Source organism: Myotis brandtii, unplaced genomic scaffold, assembly GCF_000412655.1.
Source record: "Myotis brandtii unplaced genomic scaffold, ASM41265v1 scaffold105, whole genome shotgun sequence".
NCBI lineage: Eukaryota > Metazoa > Chordata > Mammalia > Chiroptera > Vespertilionidae > Myotis > Myotis brandtii.
In genome coordinates, this window is record NW_005353538.1 from 2,797,581 (window position 1) to 2,817,335 (window position 19,755).

General features: G+C 40.0%; 1 protein-coding gene and 1 pseudogene across 1 annotated transcript in view; one reads left to right on the plus strand and one right to left on the minus strand.

The window, feature by feature from the left end:
* The window catches only part of SIK3 (SIK family kinase 3), a 270,503-nt gene that overhangs the window by 7,872 nt on the left and 242,876 nt on the right, over window positions 1–19,755 (plus strand). The window lies entirely within an intron of this gene.
* On the minus strand, window positions 18,622–19,248 carry LOC102249460 (annotated as a pseudogene).

Sequence of the window (19,755 nt, forward strand, 5' to 3'; positions counted from 1 at the left end):
GGCCGCCATCTTGGTTGGCAGTTAATTTGCATATCTCAGTGATTAGCCAATGGGAAGGGTAGCGGCCGTATGGCTAATTACCATGTTTCTCTTTTATTAGATAGGATAATATATTTAAGTTATATTTGGAAGGCTAGCCTCAAACATTCTTAAGTTTATTATACCAGTTTGTAATCTTCTTTGTTAAAGCTTGCTATCCCTTAGAAAACACTCATTTAACTTGCTGATTGAACATTTAATTCATTCTGAGAGTCAGCCTGAAAAGTAGAAATGATTTTGAGGTGTGACTTGCTGGCAGGTTTTTCTAGGATATGATGTAACTTAGTTCCGGCATTCTAAGTGTCTTTTTAAAAAGTCTCATTTTATAGTCTTGGTATCTCTAGACAAACAACATTTTTCTCAGAGTCTTTTAATGCAGAATACACAGGGTGGGTAGGTGGAAGAAAAGGCATCAAGAAATTGCAGTGGGTGCTTGCTTCGGCAGCACATGTTCTAAAATGGAACCATACAGCCTGGCTGGTGGTGTTCAGCTGTTGAGCATCGTCCCATGCACCAAGAGATTGCCTGCTTGATTCTTGGTCAGTGCACATGCTCCAATTTTGGGCTCAATCCCTAGTGGGGGGCATGTAGGAGGCAGCCGATCTATCTCTCTCTCTTCCTCTCTCTCTTCCCTCTCTATCTAAAAATCAGTAAAAACATATTTTAAAAAAAGGATAAAATTGGAACGATACAGAGAAGATTAGCATGGGCCCTGTGCAAGGTTGACATGTGAATTCAGGAAGTGGTCCTTATTTTAGGCTGGCCCTTCAGGGAGCCTGTCTGTTCTTGTTAACAGTAAGAATCCTGTGTTCCCACTTCAGTGACACCTGAATTGTTTGTTTTTAAATTGTCTTTAAGGAGGAAGGGCCCCATTGAGGGGTAAACTTGTAATAAATTGGAATTTCAGATAAACATTATGTACTTGTGTTTATTAAAGAAGAAAACAAAAAGAAATTGTGTTGGCACCCAGCTGACATCAAAGCAGATAGGGGAAGAGATATAGTGTTATGAGGACTTCCCCTTAGTGACCTTGATTTCTCACCTGGTGCTAGACATGTTGCCTCTCTGTGGCATGCAGTGTTAGATCAGTTCATTGGCTATGACTTGGGGAAGTTTGCTAAGTAATCATTTTCTTTTTCTATAGTGCGGCCCCCCTTTCTCTGTAAAACATAAGAAGTTCTTATGTCTGAAATAGAGCATTTTCTGTCATGTCTTTCTTATGCAGGAACTAACTTTAGGGTCTTGTGAGTATAAGAGAAGTTTAAATTAGAGAAATTTACTATCTGGGGAACAGAACTAATGAAGCAAGGCAGTCCTGTTGTGATAAAATGCTTTCTTTTCAAATGACATTAGAGTGCTTCTAATTTTCAGATGATTACTCATTTAAAAAGAGATAAAGCAACGGTTTTGTCCAGCTCTTCCAGATTTTCTTTAATAAGCCTAACTGTGGATTTTAGAGGATTAAAGTAGAACAGTGCTCCAAAGGGTTTGTTTGGGCCCCTAGAGGGGTTTTGTGTGGCAGGACTAGTTGACCTACGTAATTCTTCATTTTGCAGGTTTTCTGTTGGTGGAAAATGGGTTTACTTTCCTTTTAGTTGTAGTCTTTCTTTTTCTCAAAGCTAGTCTTAACTGAGAGATTTTTAGGCAGTTAACTGCCCACATGCTAATTAGCAGCTTGTTAGTAGATGTTATCTCATGTTGATTAGTTACTCTTGAGATTTACTGTGCTTGCAAAACACCTGCCTGCATTTGAGTTTTGCTAGGTGGTTGACTTTTGTGTTTGAGGATTTGCTCCAAAGAAAGCAAATAGTTGTTGGAAAAAGAGAACTGGTAAGTCAGCAAGTTTCTATATGCTTTTATTGAAGAGATTTCTCACTTAGAAAGCTTTTGTAGGTTTGACCTTTTTGCACTATAGTGACCCAGCATTTCATTATGAATCCCATTGAGGTTTTGGAGCTTTGTGCCAGAAAGCAAGAACCAAAGTTGAATGTGAAAGGAATATTCAGAGGATGAAGTTCATAGTAACAAAGTACCACTTCATAGGGTTGGTCCAAAAATAACCTGCTTGCCATCAGAGAACAAGAATGGAGGTAGCACTTGTTTTGAGCTGTTTTAGGTCCTGTTATGTCATTCTAGCATGATGAAAGTCATGTATGTTTAAGGTCATATTTAAAATGCATATTTAAATGCAGGTTGGGGAGAATGTTGCTTTGGTAAATTTTACTTACCCTGTGAAAGAGTTATTTTTCAAGGTTTAAAGATCTGAAGGGATACTTTTCTGCCAGATTGGAGGAAATTAACATAATTTACTCTTCTCTAAAGATGGGAATGGTCTGTAATATAGCTGTCTAATCACTGAGATTCAGATGACTGATTTGTTGAGATTCAGATAAGTGATTTACTTGGGTCCTGTGCTGAATCTTGCATGATTAAGAGGCAGAACTCAGCCTTTGGTTCAGAAAAGTTAGAATTGGAATGGATCTCTGGACGGGCCCTGGAGGCAGGAAATGTTACAGTTCAGAAGGCCCTTCTAAAGGCTTGCATTAGACCCTGAAGATAATAAGTTTCAAGAGTTTACAAATAACGTTGAGTGTGAAATGCATAGCATATAGACACATAAATAGCAAGTCAGGAAGTATAACTAGAAGGAAAAATTAGCTCTAGTCTCTTGATGGCATGAGATCATTGAAGGAAACATTGCTAGTTTTTAGATTGATTGGAATAAAAAAATCTTAATCCAGGGACTAAGATTTTTAAAAATGTGAGGATATTGAAGAAAGTGCTCGATTTGGGTGAAAATAGCTATTTATAGTTGTCACACATCAATTTTGTTAAACTCCTTTATATAGAATATTTTCTTATGGCATATTTCAGTTTCTATTATAGGTTTAAAATTTGTTTTCATGGATTATTTGCAAGTTAGTAGGTTGTCTGATTTGCTATAAAAGGAAACTTTATTTTCTTAATGAGATGTATTATTTAGTGCTTTTCCTTTTTATTGTTTTAAATAGCACATTGTTAAAATGCAAAATTTAGTCTTCATGTTTTTTCCTTTTTTAATGTACTAAAGTAGTTTGGGATTTATCAGCAGGTCAAGTCAAGTCACATTCCATTTTATGTTGGGTAAGGATCACTAGAGACAAATTATTTTCTATGGGATCGATTCCTAACAATTTTCTAGCATAATATTTTTAGTAATTAAAAGTTAAATGCAGTTCAGATATATTACTTAACTTTAAGTAATACTTTGAGTGTTTTAAGAGAACTCAATTTATGAGCCATTTGGTTACTAGTTACTCTGACTTTTTTGTAGAAAGAACTTAAGTTCAAGTTGTTTTATTAAGGTGCCTTTTTCAGAAGGGACTACTTTAGGTCTAAGAATTGAAAAATCAAGATCTGAGTAGCAGCCGATAATTATAACGTCTAAAGTCTGATAAGATAGCATGCTAAATTGTATTGTTATCCTAATTTGTGGCAGTGCTTCTCAGTAGAAAAGAAATGTGAGCTATGGGCAAATACAAAACTACCAGTGAAGGTAAAATGCCTTGTAGATGAATTGGAGGAATGGTGAACTAGTCTTTGTTTCCTAATATTGAGAGTCAGCATATCTCAGAGAATATGGAAAAAGGAGTTAAGAATGGGAGGCAATAAATAGTATGCTGTTTTTATTTAAAATATATTTGAGATAATTATAAAGTTATAGATTATATGATTTTTGGTGTTTCTTTGTTGAAGTATGTTATAAATTGGATAAAACAAGTACTCTAAGTTGTTTTTAAAAATTTCTTAGTTACTGACAAATTACACTTGAGAATAAGCTTAAGTCTCAACACAGGAATGATTCCAACATTAAAAAGACTGAAGGATTTTTGACCTTAGTATTGAGCCTGTTTACTCTTGACTAATCTCTCTATGAATTCTTAATGCTGTACACTTACAGGCCCATTTTTCCTAGATCTTTATGATATTATGCTAATTGGCAAGTTAAAAAGTTATCAGTCTGCCCTAACCAGTTTGGCTCAGTGGATAGAGTGTTGGCCTGCGGACTGAAAGGTCCCAGGTTTGATTCCGGCCAAGGGCATGTACCTTGGTTGCAGGCACATCCCCAGTCAGAGGTGTGCAGGAGGCAGCTATCGGTGTTTCTCTCTCATCGATGTTTCTAACTCTTTATCCCTTTCCCTTCCTCTCTGTGAAAAATCAATAAAATATATTTTTAAAAAAAGTTATCAGTCTACCTGAAGAGCAATTTTTTTTCTGACTGAATATGACACGTAGAGTGGACAATTTTTAACATTACTAATATGATTTGTCTTTCTTTTTTAAGACAAGGAATTTCACTAAGAACTTAAAACCTAGGTATGCTCACCTCCTGATAATTTCTTTTTACTCACATCTTTATTGGTAAATCAGGCCAGAGAGATTGTTTACCTCTTGAAAAACAGAAACTAGGTCCGACAGTTTGTTTTAGTTGCAAGTATCCTGGCAGGTGAATTTCAGTTGAGTCGAGGATGCTGCCATGCTTAGTGGTTCTGAGCATGGGTGCTCTAGAAATCAAGATTTGTGCCTTTTACATATATGATATCAGGTAATGAATCTCTTCTTTCCTTTGTGGGGGAATTACCTCATTAATTTATGATTTCATTTGAGTTATGATTACATCTTCTGAGGTACTGATTATTTTATTTTATTTTTTAAAGTCTTTATTGTTGAGAGTATTACAGATGTCCAAATCTACCCCCTCCCATTGTTCTCCTCTACCTGGTTCCCACCCTACCCCAGGCCTTTGCCACCCCATTGTCTGTGTCCATAGGTAACACATACACCCATACAAGATTTTTGTTTAATCTCTTCCTGCCCCCCCACCCCCCTTCCCTCTGAGAATCGCCAGTCTGCTCCATTTGCATGCCTCTGATTCTATTTTATTCACCAGTTTATTTTATTCATTGGATTTCTTATTCATTTATTTTGATTTTTAGATTCAATTGTTGATAGGTATGTATTTGTTGCCATTTTGTTGTTCATATTTTTGATCTTTTTCTTCTTCTTCCTCTTCTTAAAGAATGCCCTTTAACAGTTCATATAATACTGGTTTGGTGGTGATGAACTCCTTTAGCTTTTTCTTGTCTGTGAAGCTCTTTATCTGACCTTCAATTCTAAATGATAGCTTTGCTGGTTAATCTTGATTGTAGGTCCTTGCTGTTCATCACTTTGAATATTTCTTGCCACTCACTTCTGGCCTGCATAGTTTCTGTTCAGAAATCAGCTGACAATCATGTGGGCATTTCCTTGTAGGTAGCTAACTGCCTTTTCTCTTGCTGCTTTTAAGATTCTCTCTATGTTTAACCCTTGGCATTTTAATTATGATGTGTCTTGGTGTGGGCCTCTTTGGGTTCCTCTTGTTTGGGAGTCTCTGTGTTTTCTGGACTTACAAGTCTACTAGAGGCCTGAGGCATGAAAATTTATGCACTGGAGGGGGCGTTCCTCAGCCTGGCCTGCCCCCTCTCACAGTCCGGGAGCCCTCAGGGGCGGGAGGCAACCCGGTGATCAGGGGAAGGCAACGTCCCATCACACCTCTGCTGCTACCACTGCTGGCAGCGCAAGCCTCGGCCAGCCCTGGTTACCTGCGCCTCAGGCCGGCCCTGGGTGGCTGGGGGGCTGAGGGCACTGGGCGCCGCCATCTTTGAGGGCATGGCAGTCAATTAGCATATTCCCTCCTTATTGGCTGTGGGCACCACCATCTTTGCGACAGCGTGAGGGTAATTAGCATATTCCCTCTTTATTAGATAGGATTGATTTAACTAGGTAGGGGAAGTTTTCTGTCATGATTTCTTCAGATAGGTTTCAATATCTTGCTCTCTCTCTTCTCCTTCTGGCACCCCCATAAGGCGAATGTTGGTACACTTGAAGTTGTCTCAAGGGCTCCTTACACTATCTTCATATTTTTGGATTCTTTTTTCTTTTTGCTTTTCTTGTTGGATGTTTTTTGCTTCCTCATATTTCAAATCATTGATTTGATTCTCAGAATCCTCTACTGTACTGTTGAATCCCTGTATATTATTCTTTATTTCAGTCAGTGTATGCTTAATTTTGGACTGGTCCTTTTCCATTTTTTTGGCATTCTCACTAAGATTCTTGAAAGTCTTACTAAGTCCCTTGGAGGTTTCTAGAAGATTCTCGAGTAACCTTATAACTGTGGTTTCGAACTCTATTCCAGTAGTTTGCTTTCTTCCATTTCTGACATGTTTCTTTGTCTCATTTTGGCTGCTTCCCTGTGTTGGTTTCTATTTATTGGGTAGAGCTGCTATGTCTCCTTGAGTTGGTAGAGTGGCTTTGTATAGTAGGTGTCCTATAGGGCCCAGTGGCTCAGCCTCCCCAGTTACCTGAGCTGGGCACTGTGCACAGTCTTCTTGTAGTTGAGACTTGATTGCTGCTGGCATCACTGGGAAGAATTGACCTCTAGGCCAATTGACTGTGAGGACCAGCTCTGACTTCAGTGGAAGAGCTGCTGTGCAGGAGACACCTCTATGGAGCAGGACTTGCTTCATGGGGGATTGGTGTTCACTGAGTCTGCCCCTTGAGTTGTGTCTCTTGTGGATGTGTAGAGTTGTAATCTGGTATGGTATGAAACTGTCCACCGGTTGCACTGACTCTTGGGTTTCCAGGGAGGTGCAAAGTCAACCACTCCCTGAGGCCACCCAGCAGGAGCTACAGAGAGATCTGCAGATTCCTCCTAATTGTATTGGGTTTAGAAGTGCCCAGGCGAGGTCCAGCTGTGAAGCAAGGCAAGCTGGTGATAGTGCCGTGTCTTTTGCCTTTTATTGATAGGTTTGAGGCACGCTGACCCAGCTGCAGCTTGCTTGAGAGATTTTAGCAAAGTCTGAAGCCTAAGCCAGGACAGGCCATTCATATGGAAAAGCTGTTTCAAACAACTTGGGTGGGGATGTAGATAGGATCGGGTGGGGTCTCAGGGAATCACCAGGGCAGAGCAAACAGTGTGTTCCAAAGTGATGGGGACTCAGATACAGTTGCCAGTCGGCCCTGGGACTGGGGAGGTCTTGGCATAGGAACAGTGATCTCTGCCTCCTCCGATAGAAAGCCGCCCCCGAGTTCCTGCCCCAATGCCAGACAATCCAGTTCCTCCTGTATGTGTCAGGGTCCCCCAATACCTCCTGGTGCTGGAACTCAGAGGAAGCAAGTCCGAATACGTTTGTGCACTGGCCCTTTAAAGAGAGACACCTGGTTCTCCTGCAGCCTCCTTGTCCCTCGGCCATAATCCCCGCCGGTTTTTACAGCCCGAAGTTACAGGGACTTCTCTTCCCAGCTCCGGGAACCTGGGTCGGGGCGGGGGTCTGGTGTGGGGCTGGGACCCCTTGCTCCTCACGGGTGGCCTCCACAGAGATGATCTTCCTCTGGATTGAAAGAACAGCCTACGTGAGTGCTGGACCAGATGGTTTTGCGCCTCCACTCCTCCTATCAATCTCGGTGTGCTTCTTCTTTTCTTTCCCAGCTGTAGGACTTCCATTCAGCCAGCTTTCAGGCAGTTCTGAATGATGGTTCTGTACTTTAGTTGTAATTTTGATGTGGTTTTGGGAGGTGACGAGTACCAGCATTTACCTACGCTGCCATCTTGGTTCTGGGCACTGATTATTTTAGCTTAAAGTTGTTTGAGTTGCAGTTTTAGGGAAAGGGGAGGTTGGGTTTATGCCAACAACTGGCAGTTTTTATCACTAATAAATTTGGGTCTAATGAAGTAACGATAAATTAGTATTAGGTAAATCTACATGTAATACATTTTATTAAGTTTAAGTAATAAAAAACCCTCCAAGTAGTTATATAATTCATTTTAGCAGCTGAAAATTTCTACGTGTATTATAAGAAACCAATAAAGCTAATTTCCAATTCATCTAGAGCAAAATGATTTTTTTTTATTAAATCTTTATTGTTCAGATTACATGTGTTCCTCTTTTTTTTTTTCCCCCATAACTCCCCTCCTCCCAGTTCCCGCCCCACCCTCCGCCCTCACTCCCCACCCACTGTCCTCATCCATAGGTGCACGATTTTTGTCCAGTTTCTTCCCGCATCTCCCATTCCCCTTTCCCCCCCAAGAATAGTCAGTCCATTCCCTTTCTATGTCCCTGATTCATTATAATCACCAGTTCATTCTGTACATCAGATTATTTATTCACTTGGTTCTTAGATTCACTTGTTGATAGATGCATGTTTGTTGTTCACAATTTGTATCTTTACCTTTTTCTTCTTCCTCTTCTTAAAGGATACCTTTCAGCATTTCGTATAATACTGGTTTAGTGGTGATGAACTCCTTTAGCTTTTCCTTATCTGTGAAGCTCTTTATCTGACCTTCAATTCTGAATGATAGCTTTGCTGGATAAAGTATTCTTGGTTGTAGGTTCTTGGTATTCAGCACTTTGAATATTTCTTGCCATTCCCTTCTGGCCTGCAAAGTTTCTGTTGAGAAATCAGCTGACAGTCGTATGGGTATTCCCTTGTAGGTAATTGAGTCTCTTTCTCTTGCTGCTTTTAAGATTCTCTCTTTGTCTTTTGCTCTTGGCATTTTAATTATGATGTGTCTTGGTGTGGTCCTCTTTGGATTCCTTTTGTTTGGGGTTCTCTGCGCTTCTTGGACCTGTAAGTCCATTTCTTTCACCAGGTGGGGGAAGTTTTCTGCCATTATTTCTTCAAATAGGTTTTCAATATCTTGCTGTCTCTCATCTTCTGGCACCCCTATTATTCTGATGTTGGTACGCTTGAAGCTGTCCCAGAGGCTCCTTACACTATCTTCGTATTTTCGGATTCTTTTTTCATTTTGCTTTTCCGGTTGGGTGTTTTTTGCTTCTTCGCATTTCAAATCTTTGACTTGATTCTTGCGCTCCTCTGGTCTGCTATTGGGTGTCTGTATAATATTCTTTATTTCAGTCCGTGTATGCTTAATTTCTAGTTGGTTCTTTATCATAGCATCGAGGGTCTCATTAGTTTTCGTGACTCTCTCCTCAAGTTTATTGACAGCTTCTAGCACATTTTTGCAAGCCCTCAAAATTGCGATTTTTAGCTCTATATCCTCCATTTCTGTCATGTTTTTTTGTCTCCGCATTTTTTATGCTTTCTTGGTGCACCCCCTAGTGGTCTTTGTGCGCAGTCTTGTTCTAGTTGAGCCTTGATTGTTGTAGTTAATACTAGAGGGATTTGACCACCAGGCCGACTGGCTGTGTGAATCAGCTGTGTCTGCCGCGGAAAACTTCTGTCCTCTGGGGAGGTGCTAATCTAGCCTTTGCCTGAGGCTATCCGGCAAATGGCTCTGCGCAGGGCTTGGGCGGGGCGGGCTCAACAGGGCGGGCGGAGGGAGCCGTTATGGTGCCCTCAGTCCTGTTCCCAGAGGCTCTGCTTCTCAGAACCCCCGGAACCGCTGCAAACCTCGGAGGGAAAGCTGCCTTCCAACTGATGCCAGACACTCCCGCTTCTCCCGTTTGGGTCCGAGTCCCCAGCGATTCGCCCGTATCTGGAGCTCAGAGTCTGAGACTCCCCCCTGACCGAAAACGACAACCGCGCTCTCAGCCACCAGCCCGCTTTGCGCGCGCACCTCCGCACCTGAGTTTTTTCCACACTGCGCCTCCTCTGAGCCTCGGTGTGCTGTTATTTTTCCTTCTAGTTGAAGAGTCTCTCCTCAGCCAGCCTTCCTGTGGTTCTGGGTGATGTCCGTTCCGTCTTTTAGTTGTATTTTTGAAGTGGTTGTTTGCGGCAGCAGTCTCCGGTGTTTACCTATGCCGCCATCTTGGTTTCCTCTGTCTAGAGCAAAATGATTTAATCTTCTAATTTCAGTACTTCATGTGCTTGCGGTATACTAGTATAAGATCTGAAAAAGATCTTTTCTCATTGTTTTACTTTTCAGTCATTTACTTACAGTAGTTTCCAAAGGGGTTGAGGGAATTAACGTGGTACCTATACAAGGTTTTTGCTGTGTTTCCGAACCACTTTTTTGGAAAAAGCCTCCATTGGCAGTCTTCTTGAGGGCATGTACTTTCTCCACATTTAGTGATTTGGGGGCTGAAGCTTGTGTTTAGTCAGTGGTGACCATTTTTTTCCCAGTTTAATGACCCAGAAATGATTCAGAATTGAAACTGAAGTGAATATGGAATTACTTTGCAGTGACTCTTCAACCAGTTGCTGTCTGTTACTGGTAGGCGTATTTTGTTCATGTGGTGCTAAATTTCTTGTCTAGTTTAGACATTTTACATTTGAAATAAGGTTGGAACTACCTTTGAACAGAGGGCCACTAGAAATTGAATATAGTGGCCCATTTGGGGACGACAAAAGTTGGCATATTTTTACTTAAAGAATTCTTAGGAGAATTTCGATAATGTGAGGATATATTTTCCAAATGTCAAGATTTTGAGGTTAAGTAATTGTTGGGAAAACCAGGAAGCTTGTGATTCTTACTGAAAGTGTTAGCTATTTAAGGTAAAACTATCATTCAAAAAAATTTTTTAAACTAATCTATGAACATGGGATATTTTTCCATTTTGTTGTGTCTTTTTCAGTCTCTTTTAATAATGCTTTGTAATTTTCAATATATAGGTCTTTCACATTCTTTGTTAAGTTTATTCCTAGGTATTTTATTATTTTGGTTGCTATTGCAAAAGGAATTGTTTTTTCCATTTCTTTTTCTGAACTTTTGTTGTTGGTATAGAGAAAGGCAATGGATTTTTGCACATAGGTTTTGTATCCTGCAACTTGACTGTATTGTTTATTGTTTCTAGTAGTTTTTTGGTGGCATCTTTAGGGTTTTCTATATACAGCATCATGTCATCCGCAAAAAGTGACAGATTGACTTCTTTCTTCCCTATTTGGATGCCTTTTATTTCTTTCTCTTGCCTTATTTCTCTGGCTAGGACTTCCAGTACTATCCTATATAATAAAAGCCTAATATGCAAATAGACCAGACAGCGGAATGACCGTTGGAATAACTGGTCGCTGTGACGTGCACTGACTACCAGGGGGTAGACGCTCAATGCAGGAGCTGCCCTCAGCCCGTAGGCCCCAGGCCAGCCAAGGTGGGTGCCAGCAGTAGCCCCCTGATCACCCCGCCGGTCGTCCCACAGATCGGCCCAGATCACCAGCCAGGCCTAGGAACCCTCCTAGTGCACGAATTTCGTGCATCGGGCTCTAGTGTTGAATAAGAGTGGTGAGAGTGGACATCCTTGTCTTGTTCCTGATCTTAGGGGAAAAGCTTTGTTTTTCACCATGAGTATAATACTGGCTAGGGTTTATCATATATGACCTTTATTATATTGAGGTACTTTGCTTCTATTCCTATTTTATTGAGTGTTTTAATCATAAATGGATGTTTATCAAATGCTTATTACCCAAAGCAATATACAGATTTAATGCAATCCCCATCAAAATGTCAATGTCATTATTTAAAGAAATAGAACAAGAAATCATCAGATCTGTATGAAACCTAAAAAGACCCAGAATAGCCAAAGCAATCCTGAAAAAAAAAAAGAAAAAAAAAAAGAACAAAGCTGGAGGTATCATGCTACCTGACTTCAAATTATACTATAGAGCTATGATAATCAAAACAGCATGGTATTGGCAGAGAAACAGACAGTGTGGTATATGTTCTTCCATACGTTTTTCTGTGCACATGTAAATTTTTGCAGGTAGATTTTGGGGGGTTTATTTTATTTTGTTTAACTGCAGCTTTTGGAACTCAGTCTCTTTGCATCTTGAGTATATAAATCTACTTTGTCTTATTCATGTAAAAGACCTTTAAAAACATCATGTTGTGGTTATTAATCCTTTGTTACATATGGTGTAAGTATTGTTTCTCCACATATCATTTGTCTTAGCTTTTAACTTTTGTTATATCTTTTGTCATATAAGAGGTTTGTTTTTTCTTTAAAATTATCATTCCAATATGACTTCGGTTGTTAATGGTATGCTTAGGAAGATTGGTCCTCACCAAAACATTGAAAATATTTTATATTTTCTTCTAGTACTTTGTAAATTTGTTTTTAATATTTTGGTTTTTAATCCACTTGCAATGTATTTTCAGTATAATCTAAGATAAGGGTCTGATCTAAAAAAATTGATAGCCATTTGTCCTAATAGTTTTTATCATTTACCTACTTACTTGAAATGGTCTTGTTAACATATACTTCTTAATAAAGGGTATTTATTTGTGCTTGTTCTGCATGTTTTAATTACTGTTACTTTAGAGTATGTTTCAAAATTTCATTAACTATTACAATCAACGCAGTCTCTTTCTAAAAGCATACTATTATAATCATCAGCAAATAATAATTTGGACTCTTCCAGTATTTATATTGATTTTTTACAGAGAGGAAGGAGAGGGATAGAGAGCCAGAAACATCGATGAGAGAGAAACATCAATCAGCTGCCTCCTGCACACTCCCTACTGGGTATGTGCCCACATCCAAGGTACATGCCCTTGACCAGAATCGAACCCAGGACCCTTGAGTCTGCAGGCCGACACTCTATCCATTGAGCCAAACCGGTCAGGGCAGTTTGCATTTTTGACAAGCCCCCAGGGGTTGTTGACTTACAGGCTTATAGACCTTTAAGGCACAGGGAGTGAATATTTATTGAATACTAAATTTGTTCTAGTCACTCTTCTTAGTTCTTTACATGTATGAGCTCATTTAATCTTCTTAGCTCCACAATGATTATTGTCCCCAATTTACCAGGGAAGAATCTGAGACTTAGCAAAGTTTATACTTTGTCCAAAGTGACACAACCAGTAAGTAGAAAAGCAAGAGCTTGCAACTTTAATCTTTATATTTCCTCTCCAATAGAGGACATCAAATGGTGATGCTTTTAGTTTTTGTTTTAAATTACTATACTTTATTTTTTTGGAGCAGTTTTAGGTTTACAGAAAAATTTATCAGAAAGTATAGATTATTCTCATATACCTCCTTACATCTCCTCCTCTCCCCAGTTTCCCCGAATAATAACATCTTGCATATTGATACGTAATTATTAACTAAATTTATGGTTCACATTGGGGGGGTCCACATTTTATGTTGTACAGTTATATTGGTTGGAAAAATGCATAATATCAGGTATATATCATTATAGGATCTCATAAAATAGTTTCACTGCCTTAGAAACTTACCATCCTCCACCTATTCATCTCCTCCCTCCCCCAAACCCTATCACATATGGATCATTTTATTGCCTCCATAATTTTACCTTTTCCAGAATGTCATATAGTTGGAAATATACTAGTACAGCATGTTGCTTTTTCAGGTTGACTTCTTTCACTTAGCAATATGTATTTAAGGTTCCTCCATGTCTTTTTGTGGCTTAATAGCTCATTTATTTTTTTTAAGAAAAATAAACAGTTCATAAGTTTTATTTATTTTTATTTTATTGTTTAATTTATTGGATTTTAGAGAGAGAGAAAGAGAAAGAGAAACATCGATTTGTTGTTTAATCACCAGCAGATAATAATTTATTTATGTACCACTTATTCATGTATTCATTAGTTGCTTCTTGTATGTGCCCTGATTGGAGATCGAACCCACAACCTTGGTGTCAGCAAACTGCGGCTCGCGAGCCACATGCGGCTCTTTGGCCCCTTGAGTGTGGCTCTTCCTAAGCCTTAGGAGTACCCTAATAAAGTTAATAACTATATACCTACCTATATAGTTTAAGTTTAAAAAATTTGGCTTTCAAAAGAAATTTCAATCGTTGTACTGTTGATATTTGGCTCTGTTGACTAATGAGTTTGCCGACCACTGCTCTAACCAACTGAGCTACCTGGCCTGGGCTCATTTTTTTTTTTTTTTTTTTTTTTTGTAACTGAATAATATACCGTAGTCTGGATGTGCCCCAGTTTATTTATCCATTCACCTATTGAAGGACATTTTGATTGCTTCCAAGTTTTGACAGTCATGAATAAGGCTGCTATAAACATCCTGGTATAGATTTTTGTGTAGACCTAAATTTTCAACTCATGGGTAAATATAGAAGCATAAGTGCTCTATCGTAAGTTAAGAGTATGTTTGGTTTCGCAAGAAATTGTCAAACTTGTCTTCCATAGTGGTTGTGCCATTTTGCATTTCTGCCAGCCAATGAATGATAGTTCCTGTTCCACATTTTTGTCAGCATTTGCTGTTGTCAGCGTTTTGGACTTTTGCTCTTCTAGTAGGTATACAGTGTGGTATCTTGTTTTAATTTGCAATTCCATAAGACATGATGTTGAGCTTCTTTTCACGTGCTTATTTGCTCTCTGTGCGTCTTTGGTGACATTCAGATCTTTTACCCATTTTTAAATTGGGTCTTTTTGTTGAATTTTAAGAGTCCCTTGTATATTTTGGATACCAATCCTTCATTAGAAACATGCTTTGCAAATATTTTCTTTCAGTTTTAGGTTCTGTGCTTTAGTTTTTACTGTTACCATGATGCTTGCTCTCTAGTTGTGACAAATAATCAAGCTGAGAAAATTTTCTTCTCTATTTGTCTAAGAGCTTTAGTCAGGAAAGTCAAGGAAGTCCTTGAAAATTATTTGGCTAAATGAACAGGTTAAGATTTGTTTTTAGCAAGGCATCTCTGTTTTAATCCAGATACTTAAAAACACATTATTTATGGTGTCTGTCCTCCTCTTGTCAGTAGCAATCTATTCCTGTGACATCTACCTCTGAAATCATAAATTTGGAAATTGCGCTCTCTGAACACAGTTTTCTGTCTTGCCAGTTTTGCCATTTGCTGAGGTTCTTCTCAGACCTCACTGAGGCTTCTAGCCCCTTAGATCTTCCCTGCCTTCAAGTCTGTGACATCCTTCCTGGCATCACTTTATGTCCTGTGGACACTGTGGTTGGTCACTGTCAATGAGTTGGAGTGTCCTCAGTTCCCCTGCTCCTTCTTTCTTCTCTCCCAGTGCCATGCATGTCTCCAGCTGTGGATTAACAATACTGTCCATCTTCTGTGTTCTGCTCTATGGCCTGAGGACATGATTGAATCATTGATTTTCTTACTAATTCATGACTTCTACCCTCGCCTATGCTTGTTACTCTCTTTAGTAGTCTTCTTACTTGTCTGTAGTAGATTTATTTTCTCCTTCAGCAGAATGACTGTTCTTTCTAAATATTTACCCATTTTTGATAAACCCAGGTTTATCTCCCTTCATTACAGAAAACTCCATGTCCCAGGAAAGTGATTTTAAAAAACACACCCAACTGACAAATCCCTTATGTTATTTCTTATGTAATACCTTTTATTACTCAGATAAAGATAAAATTCTTAAAGTTTAACATGCCCTGTTTTCCAGCCTCCTCTCTCCTTTCAGAACCTCACTGGCCTGTTGCAGATCCTTCATATGTCAAGCTTATTCTTAGCATAGGTCTTTGGTTACATTCATCCCTCTGCTAGACAGTGTTTCTCTTTTGGTGTTTAATTTATATTCATCTTTGGGACTTAACCTCTATGTCACTTTCTCAAAAGAAGCTTTTGCTGACTCTCCATTTGCCTGAAGATAGATTGGATTCCTCATGAAATAATTAATAGTAATGAGAGTAACAGCAACAGCAAACATCTGAGTGTTTATTGTGCGCCAGGCACTGTTCTATGTGATTTATGCATACGGATGTTTTTCAGTCCTCAGAGCAGCCTGTGGGTTAGATAGGTGGGTAAATAAATGGAACCTCTTTTATAAATGAGGGAACTGAAGCGAAGCCACTCAGCCATTTGGTACCAGTGTTGAGATTTGAACCCAGGCGGTCAGGTTCTAAACTGCCGTGCTGTGCTGTAATGGTAATTTTAGTTGTGTAATTTCTGGTTAATGTTCACCTTCCCAGGTTTCTTGAGTTCAGAGATCATACCTGTCTGGTTAATTTTTGATTGTCCACTGTGTAGAACAGAGCCCGCAGTGGGTGGTAGACGGTGGCAGAATACATCAGTCTCCCTCCTCCTCAATGGAGGAGATGGAAGCTTTCAGTGTGATCTTCCTCAGCCTTCTTCCCCTCTGCTCCAAACAGAAGATCCGCTTGATTGAAAGAATAGGCGCCTCTATTTATTTCAAAATTTAACCCCTCTACCTGTTCACCTTCTATGACCTAAAAATAATATGTGCATTTTGTAAGAAAAATGAGTGCAACTGAACATAAAGTAGAAGTCAGTGCCAGCCTCCATTTTCTTCCTTCAGTGCCCTTTCTCACTTTCCAGAGGTATCAACTCCTAGCAAGTAAATGTCTGCCTGTGTACATGTACAGACTGTATGGATGCTTAAAATACACAAAAGGGAGTGTGTCATTTGCATGCTGTTCATTTTTTTATATTAAAAATTAATTCATGATATTGAACTTTAGTTTTATAAGATGTCACCATTGAGGGAAACTAGATAAAAGGGTACATGGGATCTCTGTTTTATTTCTTCCAACTACATATGACTCTACAATTATCTCAAAAAAAGTTTAATTAAAAAATAAGTTATAGAAATCTTTCCATGCCAGCATATTTCTCTCTTTCTTCTAAACCAGCGGTTCTCAACCTGTGGGTCGCGACCCCTTTGGGGGTCAAACGACCCTTTCACAGGGGTCGCCTAAGACCATCGGAAAACACATATATAATTACATATTGTTTTTGTGATTAATCACCATGCTTTAATTATGTTCAATTTGTAACAATGAAATTGGTGATCACCACATGAGGAGCTGGATTAAGGGGGCGCGGCATTAGGAAGGTTGAGAACCACTGTTCTAAACAGTTCTGTGGGATTCCATTGTATAGTTGTGCATGACTATTTACCTTTCCCCTATTAATGGATTTCTACGTTATTTCCATTTTGACCAGCGCTGCATTCATAGCTTTATACTTGCTTGGGTATGTATACACAGCCACATTTACGAAGAGGTGAAAAGCTCAAAAGATGTGCACATTGGAAATTTTGATAAAAGTTGGCAGGCTGGTCTCCAGACCAGTTTATACTTTCCTCAGCAGGTGGGATGGAGCCTGTCTCTCTGCTTTCACCTGCACGGTTCTGATCCCATTCCTCCGTTTCTTCTTGGGGACTTTAAACAAAATTCCTTTTTCCAGGTAGTATATCTCCTCTGATGGCTCTCATCGGTCTGCCCACCCTCTAACAAATCCCCCTTAGTGATACGGCTTTTCTCTAAGTAGTAAGTGCTTTACTTGTGTTTACTTTTTACAACAATCTACGAGGTAGCTGCTATTATTATCCTCTTTTACAGGTAAGGAAATCAGACATAGGGAAGTTAAGTGACTTGCATAAGGGCACCTCGATAGTGAGTAGCTGAATATTAACCCAGTCTGTCTGGCTCAGAGTCTGTGCCCTTGACCACCATGCTCTAAGAAGGGGTTGGGAAGCTACTGCCAGCTGCTCAGATCTGTCCTGTGGCCTGGTTTTTGTATAAACCTGCTAAAATGCTTTTTATGTCTTTAAAGTGTTGTTTAAAAAAAGAAGCAAAAATATGGGACAGTGTGTGATTCACAAAACCCAGAGGAAAGAGTTCACTGACCCTTGCTAGTCACTCTTTTTACCACAAAACTTTTCTACTTCTTCCCCTCCTGTTCTTTCCTACACCATGGTAATCTTATACAGGTGGGGCAAACAGTTGTTTGTTTTGAAAATAATACAATAATTAATAAAGAACAATACAAGAATAAACTCTTTGGTCTACTGTAAACTTACTTTTGCCCCACCCTGTATCTGTCCTAGTTACCTAATTTAAACTCTTGTTCCATCTGAGCTCTTTGTATAATTTGACACTAATTACTCTTTTCCTTTAAAAAATTTCCTTTCCTTTATTTTTCCAAACAGAAGTGACTTCTGTTTTTTCTTACTTCACTGACATACTACCTCTACTTCTTAAAGCCCTTGGCCACTCTGTTTCTCTGCCTGCTTTGTGACTAGAGTCTTCTGAATTAAGTCCTTGGAATTCTTTCTCTCAACCTGTCTTCAGCTCCACTTTCTCTTTTCTTCCCTCCTCCAGATGCTTTTGAATCTTATTTCATCACTAGAGGCCCAGTGCATGAAATTTGTGCATGGTAGGGTCCCTAGGCCTGGCTGGCAATCAGGGCTGATCGGGGCCTTCCGGCTGCTGGCCTGGGCCTCCCTTCCCCGGCTGCCGGCTGCCGGTTGGGGCCTTCCTTCATTCCGTGCTGCCTCCTGGTGGTCAGCGCATGGCATAGCGAGTGATAGAACTCCCAGTCTCCCGGTCAATCTCCCGTGGGGACTCTGCATATTAGCCTTTTATATATATAGACTAGAGGCCCAATGCATGAAATTCGTGCAAGAGTAGGCCTCCTTCCCCCGGCTGCCAGCACTGGCTTCCCTCTGGCACCCGTGACCTGGGCAGGTCCTATGCCACCGCAGCGGGACGGTGGGGAGGGGATGGGCTCCATGACTCACAGTAATCTGCGGCCAGGATGTCTGGAGTCTTGGTGTCCATGGGTCTGCAGGTCTTTTTTCTGAGTGGCCTTAGGGTCCCAGCTTGTGTCTGAGACTAGATTGGGTGGTGGTGAGGCTAGGGTCCTAGTTGTAAGCAGTCCTGCTCTTTTTTTTTTTTTTTTAAGTTATAGTAAGGTCTTTATTTAAGAATCTCATCGGCCAACTGAGCGTTTTCCATCAACACGGGGAGCAGAAACCTTCACAGGCTTCACAATCTTTTGCTTAGGTGCTGCCTTTGTGGAAGCCTTAGCAGCAGCCATTGCTGTCTTTTTAGATGCTTGCTTAGTCTTTTTTGCTTCTTTGGCAGCCCTGATAGCCTGTTCTCGCTGAGCTTTCCTAACTTCAGGCTTCTGGTTCCTCTTGGCCATTCTATCAGCAAGAGACGCACCAGTGATGGCCCTCTGGAATTTGACTGCACGGTGGGTTCTTTTCTTTTGGATTTCTTCCGACTGTCCCTTTTTGTGCTTCCTCCTGTAGAGTACGGTCCAGTTTATCTGCCGAGGGTTCCTCTTGGAGAGGAATGCCGACTCGCATTTTGCATTAAGAAACTGGAAAACCTTCCCGTCAGTCCTGGCATAGCGCCACCCGTGTCCGGGGTAGATCTTGTACCCACTGAAGCTGCACAGCTTGACCTTCATGGCTGTGGCCGCCGGAGAGCAGGAAAGAGGGTGAAGAGCAGTCCTGCTCTTCAAGATGGTGTGGTCTCTGTGCCTGCGCTGGCTGCCCTGGAGTGTCTAAACCTTTTTATTTTGAAATAATTATAGATTCACAGGAAATTGTAGAATAATACTGTGTACCTTTCCCCAGCTTCTCCCAACATAAAATTCATTTCAAAACTCCATTTTGAAGAATATTCTGAGTTGTATGATAAAAATTGTTCTTTTTTTCTTCTTCCCTCTCTTCTCTTTCCTTCTCTCTCTCTCTCTCTCTCTCTCTCTCTCTCTCTCTCTCTCTCTCCCTCTCCTTCTTTCTGGATTAGATTTGTGGAAGTGGCCAGCAATCATTTGGACTCACGTCTGTGAAACAAATTGGTGGGTGATCAAGTTGGATAGTATGGTGGCTATATGATATTGTAAGATGGATTTTATCTGCCTTTATGAAATGGCCTTGAAAGTAATTTCATAAAGGACCTGTACTCTGAAAACTACAGGACATTGAGAAAAGAGATAGAGGAAGACATAAGCAAATGGAAGAACATATCATGTTCATGGATTGGTAGAATCAACATCATTAAAATGTCCATACTACCCAAAGCAATCTACAGATTCAAT